This window comes from Argopecten irradians, chromosome 7 (genome assembly GCF_041381155.1).
Source record: "Argopecten irradians isolate NY chromosome 7, Ai_NY, whole genome shotgun sequence".
NCBI classification, from domain to species: domain Eukaryota; kingdom Metazoa; phylum Mollusca; class Bivalvia; order Pectinida; family Pectinidae; genus Argopecten; species Argopecten irradians.
In genome coordinates, this window is record NC_091140.1 from 15,058,621 (window position 1) to 15,064,903 (window position 6,283).

At 42.2% G+C, this 6,283-nt stretch overlaps 11 non-coding genes across 11 annotated transcripts; all 11 read left to right on the forward strand.

Annotated features, from left to right (window-relative positions):
- The first annotated feature begins 255 nt into the window (after positions 1 to 255).
- Positions 256 to 374, forward strand: LOC138328616 (5S ribosomal RNA). The gene has a single exon (XR_011209250.1). It is a non-coding gene; the product is annotated as a 5S ribosomal RNA (ribosomal RNA).
- Positions 375 to 796: 422 nt separating this feature from the next.
- LOC138328617 (5S ribosomal RNA) lies at positions 797 to 915 on the forward strand. The gene has a single exon (XR_011209251.1). It is a non-coding gene; the product is annotated as a 5S ribosomal RNA (ribosomal RNA).
- A 418-nt stretch (positions 916 to 1,333) lies between these two features.
- LOC138328618 (5S ribosomal RNA) lies at positions 1,334 to 1,452 on the forward strand. The gene has a single exon (XR_011209252.1). It is a non-coding gene; the product is annotated as a 5S ribosomal RNA (ribosomal RNA).
- Positions 1,453 to 1,875: 423 nt separating this feature from the next.
- LOC138328619 (5S ribosomal RNA) lies at positions 1,876 to 1,994 on the forward strand. Its single transcript, XR_011209253.1, has one exon. It is a non-coding gene; the product is annotated as a 5S ribosomal RNA (ribosomal RNA).
- A 420-nt stretch (positions 1,995 to 2,414) lies between these two features.
- On the forward strand, positions 2,415 to 2,533 carry LOC138328620 (5S ribosomal RNA). Its single transcript, XR_011209254.1, has one exon. It is a non-coding gene; the product is annotated as a 5S ribosomal RNA (ribosomal RNA).
- A 421-nt stretch (positions 2,534 to 2,954) lies between these two features.
- LOC138328621 (5S ribosomal RNA) lies at positions 2,955 to 3,073 on the forward strand. The gene has a single exon (XR_011209255.1). It is a non-coding gene; the product is annotated as a 5S ribosomal RNA (ribosomal RNA).
- Positions 3,074 to 3,502: 429 nt separating this feature from the next.
- Positions 3,503 to 3,621, forward strand: LOC138328622 (5S ribosomal RNA). Its single transcript, XR_011209256.1, has one exon. It is a non-coding gene; the product is annotated as a 5S ribosomal RNA (ribosomal RNA).
- Positions 3,622 to 4,045: 424 nt separating this feature from the next.
- On the forward strand, positions 4,046 to 4,164 carry LOC138328624 (5S ribosomal RNA). Its single transcript, XR_011209258.1, has one exon. It is a non-coding gene; the product is annotated as a 5S ribosomal RNA (ribosomal RNA).
- A 436-nt stretch (positions 4,165 to 4,600) lies between these two features.
- On the forward strand, positions 4,601 to 4,719 carry LOC138328625 (5S ribosomal RNA). The gene has a single exon (XR_011209259.1). It is a non-coding gene; the product is annotated as a 5S ribosomal RNA (ribosomal RNA).
- A 420-nt stretch (positions 4,720 to 5,139) lies between these two features.
- Positions 5,140 to 5,259, forward strand: LOC138328627 (5S ribosomal RNA). The gene has a single exon (XR_011209261.1). It is a non-coding gene; the product is annotated as a 5S ribosomal RNA (ribosomal RNA).
- Positions 5,260 to 5,692: 433 nt separating this feature from the next.
- On the forward strand, positions 5,693 to 5,811 carry LOC138328629 (5S ribosomal RNA). Its single transcript, XR_011209263.1, has one exon. It is a non-coding gene; the product is annotated as a 5S ribosomal RNA (ribosomal RNA).
- Positions 5,812 to 6,283: the final 472 nt, after the last annotated feature.

Consider the following 6,283-nt stretch of genomic DNA (forward strand, 5'->3'; position numbering starts at 1 on the left):
CCTGTATACTATACGTGCAGTGTGGCTAGCGCGGTTTGGGACCGGACAGTTTACCTTTGACGGCTCAGCTTCATTATCGATACTCTTTAATAGTTTGATTGGCTACGGTATTAATAGAAATCACAGCAATCTAATCAGTCGGCCGCTGTCCACTGTACAGGGTGCGACAGGGTGCTGTTATTGCCGCGCGGACGTACGCCGGATGTGCTCGTGTAGGAGCATAGGTATGAGTACGGAAAGTTTTAGCTGTCTGATGTCTACGGCCATATCACGTTGAAAACACCGGTTCTCGTCCGATCACCGAAGTTAAGCAACGTCGAGCCTGGTTAGTACTTGGATGGGTGACCGCCTGGGAATACCAGGTGTCGTAGACTTTTTCTTTTCTTTTTCAATTTATTTTTCTTTTCTTTGACTTTGAAGACAATTTTAATATTATTTTATCTCTAAATTAATCGATTTTTTACTAAGATTTGGTTAGTTTACACCTAAATTTTGCTCGGTCAGGTGAATTCTTATACACAGTACATGTACATGCGCTATACCTGTATACTATACGTGCAGTGTGGCTAGCGCGGTTTGGGACCGGACAGTTTACCTTTGACGGCTCAGCTTCATTATCGATACTCTTTAATAGTTTGATTGGCTACGGTATTAATAGAAATCACAGCAATCTAATCAGTCGGCCGCTGTCCACTGTACAGGGTGCGACAGGGTGCTGTTATTGCCGCGCGGACGTACGCCGGATGTGCTCGTGTAGGAGCATAGGTATGAGTACGGAAAGTTTTAGCTGTCTGATGTCTACGGCCATATCACGTTGAAAACACCGGTTCTCGTCCGATCACCGAAGTTAAGCAACGTCGAGCCTGGTTAGTACTTGGATGGGTGACCGCCTGGGAATACCAGGTGTCGTAGACTTTTTCTTTTCTTTTTCAATTTCTTTTTCTTTTCTGTAACTTTTAAGACAATTATATCATTATTTTATATCTAAATTAATAATTTTTTTTAAAATTTTTCATTAATTAGCACGCACATTTTACTCGTACAGGTACATGTATGTGCTACCTGTATACTATATACCTGATGTGTACGTACTGCATGTATAGCGCGGTTCAGGGTCGGGCCAGTTTAATTTGAACGTCTCCGCTTCATCTTTGATACTCTTGGTATAGTTTGATTTGACATGATACTAGTAGAAATCACGGCAATCCAATCGCTCGGCCCCTGTCCACTGTACAGGGTGTGACAGGGTGCCGTCATTGCCGCGCGGCCCTACGCCGGATGTGCTCATATGTAGGAGCACATGTATAAGTACGGAAAGTTTTAGCTGTCTGATGTCTACGGCCATATCACGTTGAAAACACCGGTTCTCGTCCGATCACCGAAGTTAAGCAACGTCGAGCCTGGTTAGTACTTGGATGGGTGACCGCCTGGGAATACCAGGTGTCGTAGACTTTTTCTTTTCTTTTTCAATTTATTTTTCTTTTCTTTGACTTTGAAGACAATTTCAATATTATTTTATCTCTAAATTAATCGATTTTTTACTAAGATTTGGTTAGTTTACACCTAAATTTTGCTCGGTCAGGTGAATTCTTATACACAGTACATGTACATGCGCTATACCTGTATACTATATGTGATGTACGTACTGCATGTATAGCGCAGTCAGTTTAATTTGAACGTCTCCGCTTCATCTTTGATACTCTTGGTATAGTTTGATTTGACATGATACTAGTAGAAATCACGGCAATCCAATCGCTCGGCCCCTGTCCACTGTACAGGGTGTGACAGGGTGCCGTCATTGCCGCGCGGCCCTACGCCGGATGTGCTCATATGTAGGAGCACATGTATAAGTACGGAAAGTTTTAGCTGTCTGATGTCTACGGCCATATCACGTTGAAAACACCGGTTCTCGTCCGATCACCGAAGTTAAGCAACGTCGAGCCTGGTTAGTACTTGGATGGGTGACCGCCTGGGAATACCAGGTGTCGTAGACTTTTTCTTTTCTTTTTCAATTTATTTTTCTTTTCTGTAACTTTTAAGACAATTATAATATTATTTTATATCTAAATTAATTAAATTTTTTTTTAAATTTTCATTAATTACACGCACATTTTGCTCGTACAGGTACATGTATGTGCTACCTGTATACTATATGTGATGTACTATACGTGCAGTGTGTATAGCGCGGTTTGGGGTCGGGACAGTTTAATTTGAACGTCTCCGCTTCATCTTTGATACTCTTGGTATAGTTTGATTTGGCTACGATACTAGTAGAAATCACGGCAATCCAATCGCTCGGCCCCTGTCCACTGTACAGGGTGTGACAGGGTGCCGTCATTGCCGCGCGGCCCTACGCCGGATGTGCTCATATGTAGGAGCACATGTATAAGTACGGAAAGTTTTAGCTGTCTGATGTCTACGGCCATATCACGTTGAAAACACCGGTTCTCGTCCGATCACCGAAGTTAAGCAACGTCGAGCCTGGTTAGTACTTGGATGGGTGACCGCCTGGGAATACCAGGTGTCGTAGACTTTTTCTTTTCTTTTTCAATTTCTTTTTCTTTTCTTTGACTTTGAAGACAATTTAATATTATTTTATCTCTAAATTAATCGATTTTTTACTAAGATTTGGTTAGTTTACACCTAAATTTTGCTCGGTCAGGTGAATTCTTATACACAGTACATGTACATGCGCTATACCTGTATACTATACGTGCAGTGTGGCTAGCGCGGTTTGGGACCGGACAGTTTACCTTTGACGGCTCAGCTTCATTATCGATACTCTTTAATAGTTTGATTGGCTACGGTATTAATAGAAATCACAGCAATCTAATCAGTCGGCCGCTGTCCACTGTACAGGGTGCGACAGGGTGCTGTTATTGCCGCGCGGACGTACGCCGGATGTGCTCGTGTAGGAGCATAGGTATGAGTACGGAAAGTTTTAGCTGTCTGATGTCTACGGCCATATCACGTTGAAAACACCGGTTCTCGTCCGATCACCGAAGTTAAGCAACGTCGAGCCTGGTTAGTACTTGGATGGGTGACCGCCTGGGAATACCAGGTGTCGTAGACTTTTTTCTTTTCTTTTTTCAATTTCTTTTTCTTTTCTGTAACTTTTAAGACAATTATATCATTATTTTATATCTAAATTAATTAATTTTGCTTTAAATTTTCTCATTAATTAGCACGCACAATTTTACTCGTACAGGTACATGTATGTGCTACCTGTATTACTATATGTGATGTACGTAACTGCATTGTATAGCGCAGTTCAGGGTCGGGCCAGTTTAATTTGAACGTCTCCGCTTCATCTTTGATTACTCTTGGTATTGTTTGATTTGACATGTTTACTAGTAGAAATCACGGCAATCCAATCGCTCGGCCCCTGTCCACTGTACAGGGTGTGACAGGGTGCCGTCATTGCCGCGCGCGGTCCCTACGCCGGACTTGTGCTCATATGTAGGAGCACATGTATAAGTACGGAAAGTTTTAGCTGTCTGATGTCTACGGCCATATCACGTTGAAAACACCGGTTCTCGTCCGATCACCGAAGTTAAGCAACGTCGAGCCTGGTTAGTACTTGGATGGGTGACCGCCTGGGAATACCAGGTGTCGTAGACTTTTTCTTTTCTTTTTCAATTTATTTTTCTTTTCTTTGACTTTGAAGACAATTTTAATATTATTTTATCTCTAAATTAATCGAATTTTTTTACTAAGATTTGGTTAGTTTACACCTAAATTTTGCTCGGTCAGGTGAATTGTATACACAGTACATGTACATGCGCTATACCTGTATACTATACGTGCAGTGTGGCTAGCGCGGTTTGGGACCGGACAGTTTACCTTTGACGGCTCAGCTTCATTATCGATACTCTTTAATAGTTTGATTGGCTACGGTATTAATAGAAATCACAGCAATCTAATCAGTCGGCCGCTGTCCACTGTACAGGGTGCGACAGGGTGCTGTTATTGCCGCGCGGACGTTACGCCGGATGTGCTCGTGTAGGAGCATAGGTATGAGTACGGAAAGTTTTAGCTGTCTGATGTCTACGGCCATATCACGTTGAAAACACCGGTTCTCGTCCGATCACCGAAGTTAAGCAACGTCGAGCCTGGTTAGTACTTGGATGGGTGACCGCCTGGGAATACCAGGTGTCGTAGACTTTTTCTTTTCTTTTTCAATTTATTTTTCTTTTCTTTGACTTTGAAGACAATTTCAATATTATTTTATCTCTAAATTAATCGATTTTTTACTAAGATTTTTAGTTTACACCTAAATTTTGCTCGGTCAGGTGAATTCGTATACACAGTACATGTACATGCGCTATACCTGTATACTATATGTGATGTACGTACTGCATGTATAGCGCAGTTCAGGGTCGGGCCAGTTTAATTTGAACGTCTCCGCTTCATCTTTGATACTCTTGGTATAGTTTGATTTGACATGATACTAGTAGAAATCACGGCAATCCAATCGCTCGGCCCCTGTCCACTGTACAGGGTGTGTGACAGGGTGCCGTCATTGCCGCGCGGCCCTACGCCGGATGTGCTCATATGTAGGGAGCACATGTATAAGTACGGAAAGTTTTAGCTGTCTGATGTCTACGGCCATATCACGTTGAAAACACCGGTTCTCGTCCGATCACCGAAGTTAAGCAACGTCGAGCCTGGTTAGTACTTGGATGGGTGACCGCCTGGGAATACCAGGTGTCGTAGACTTTTTCTTTTCTTTTTCAATTTTTTTTTCTTTTCTTTAACTTTTAAGACAATTTCAATCATTATTTTATCTCTAAATTAATTAATTTTGCTTTAAATTTCTCATTAGTTTAGCACGCACATTTTACTCGGTACAGGTACATGTTGTGCTACCAGTACATGTATACTATATGTATGTACGTACTGCATGTATAGCGCAGTTTGGGGTGGGCCAGTTTACCTTTGAACGTCTCCGCTTCATTATTGATACTCTTTATAGTTTGATTTGACATGATACTAGTAGAAATCACAGCAATCCTAATCAGCTCGGCCCCTGTCCACTGTACAGGGTGTGACAGGGTGCTGTCATTGCCGCGCGGACGTACGCCGGATGTGCTCGTGTAGGAGCATAGGTATGAGTACGGAAAGTTTTAGCTGTCTGATGTCTACGGCCATATCACGTTGAAAAACACCGGTTCTCGTCCGATCACCGAAGTTAAGCAACGTCGAGCCTGGTTAGTACTTGGATGGGTGACCGCCTGGGAATACCAGGTGTCGTAGACTTTTTCTTTTCTTTTTCAATTTATTTTTCTTTTCTTTGACTTTGAAGACAATTTAATATTTTTTATCTCTAAATTAATCGAATTTTTACTAAGATTTGTTTAGTTTACACCTAAATTTTGCTCGGTCAGGTGAATTCTTATACACAGTACATGTACATGCGCTATACCTGTATACTATATGTGATGTACGTACTGCATGTATAGCGCAGTTCAGGGTCGGGCCAGTTTAATTTGAACGTCTCCGCTTCATCTTTGATACTCTTGGTATAGTTTGATTTGACATGATACTAGTAGAAATCACGGCAATCCAATCGCTCGGCCCCTGTCCACTGTACAGGGTGTGACAGGGTGCCGTCATTGCCGCGCGGCCCTACGCCGGATGTGCTCATATGTAGGAGCACATGTATAAGTACGGAAAGTTTTAGCTGTCTGATGTCTACGGCCATATCACGTTGAGAAGTTAAGTTCTCGTCCGATCACCGAAGTTAAGCAACGTCGAGCCTGGTTAGTACTTGGATGGGTGACCGCCTGGGAATACCAGGTGTCGTAGACTTTTTCTCTTTTCTTTTTCAATTTCTTTTTCTTTTCTGTAACTTTTAAGACAATTATATCATTATTTTATATCTAAATTAATTAATTTTGCTTTAAATTTCTCATTAATTAGCACGCACATTTTACTCGTACAGGTACATGTATGTGCTACCTGTATACTATATGTGATGTACGTACTGCATGTATAGCGCAGTTCAGGGTCGGGCCAGTTTAATTTGAACGTCTCCGCTTCATCTTTGATACTCTTGGTATAGTTTGATTTGACATGATACTAGTAGAAATCACGGCAATCCAATCGCTCGGCCCCTGTCCACTGTACAGGGTGTGACAGGGTGCCGTCATTGCCGCGCGGCCCTACGCCGGATGTGCTCATATGTAGGAGCACATGTATAAGTACGGAAAGTTTTAGCTGTCTGATGTCTACGGCCATATCACGTTGAAAACACCGGTTATCGTCCGTTACATGTTTAAAT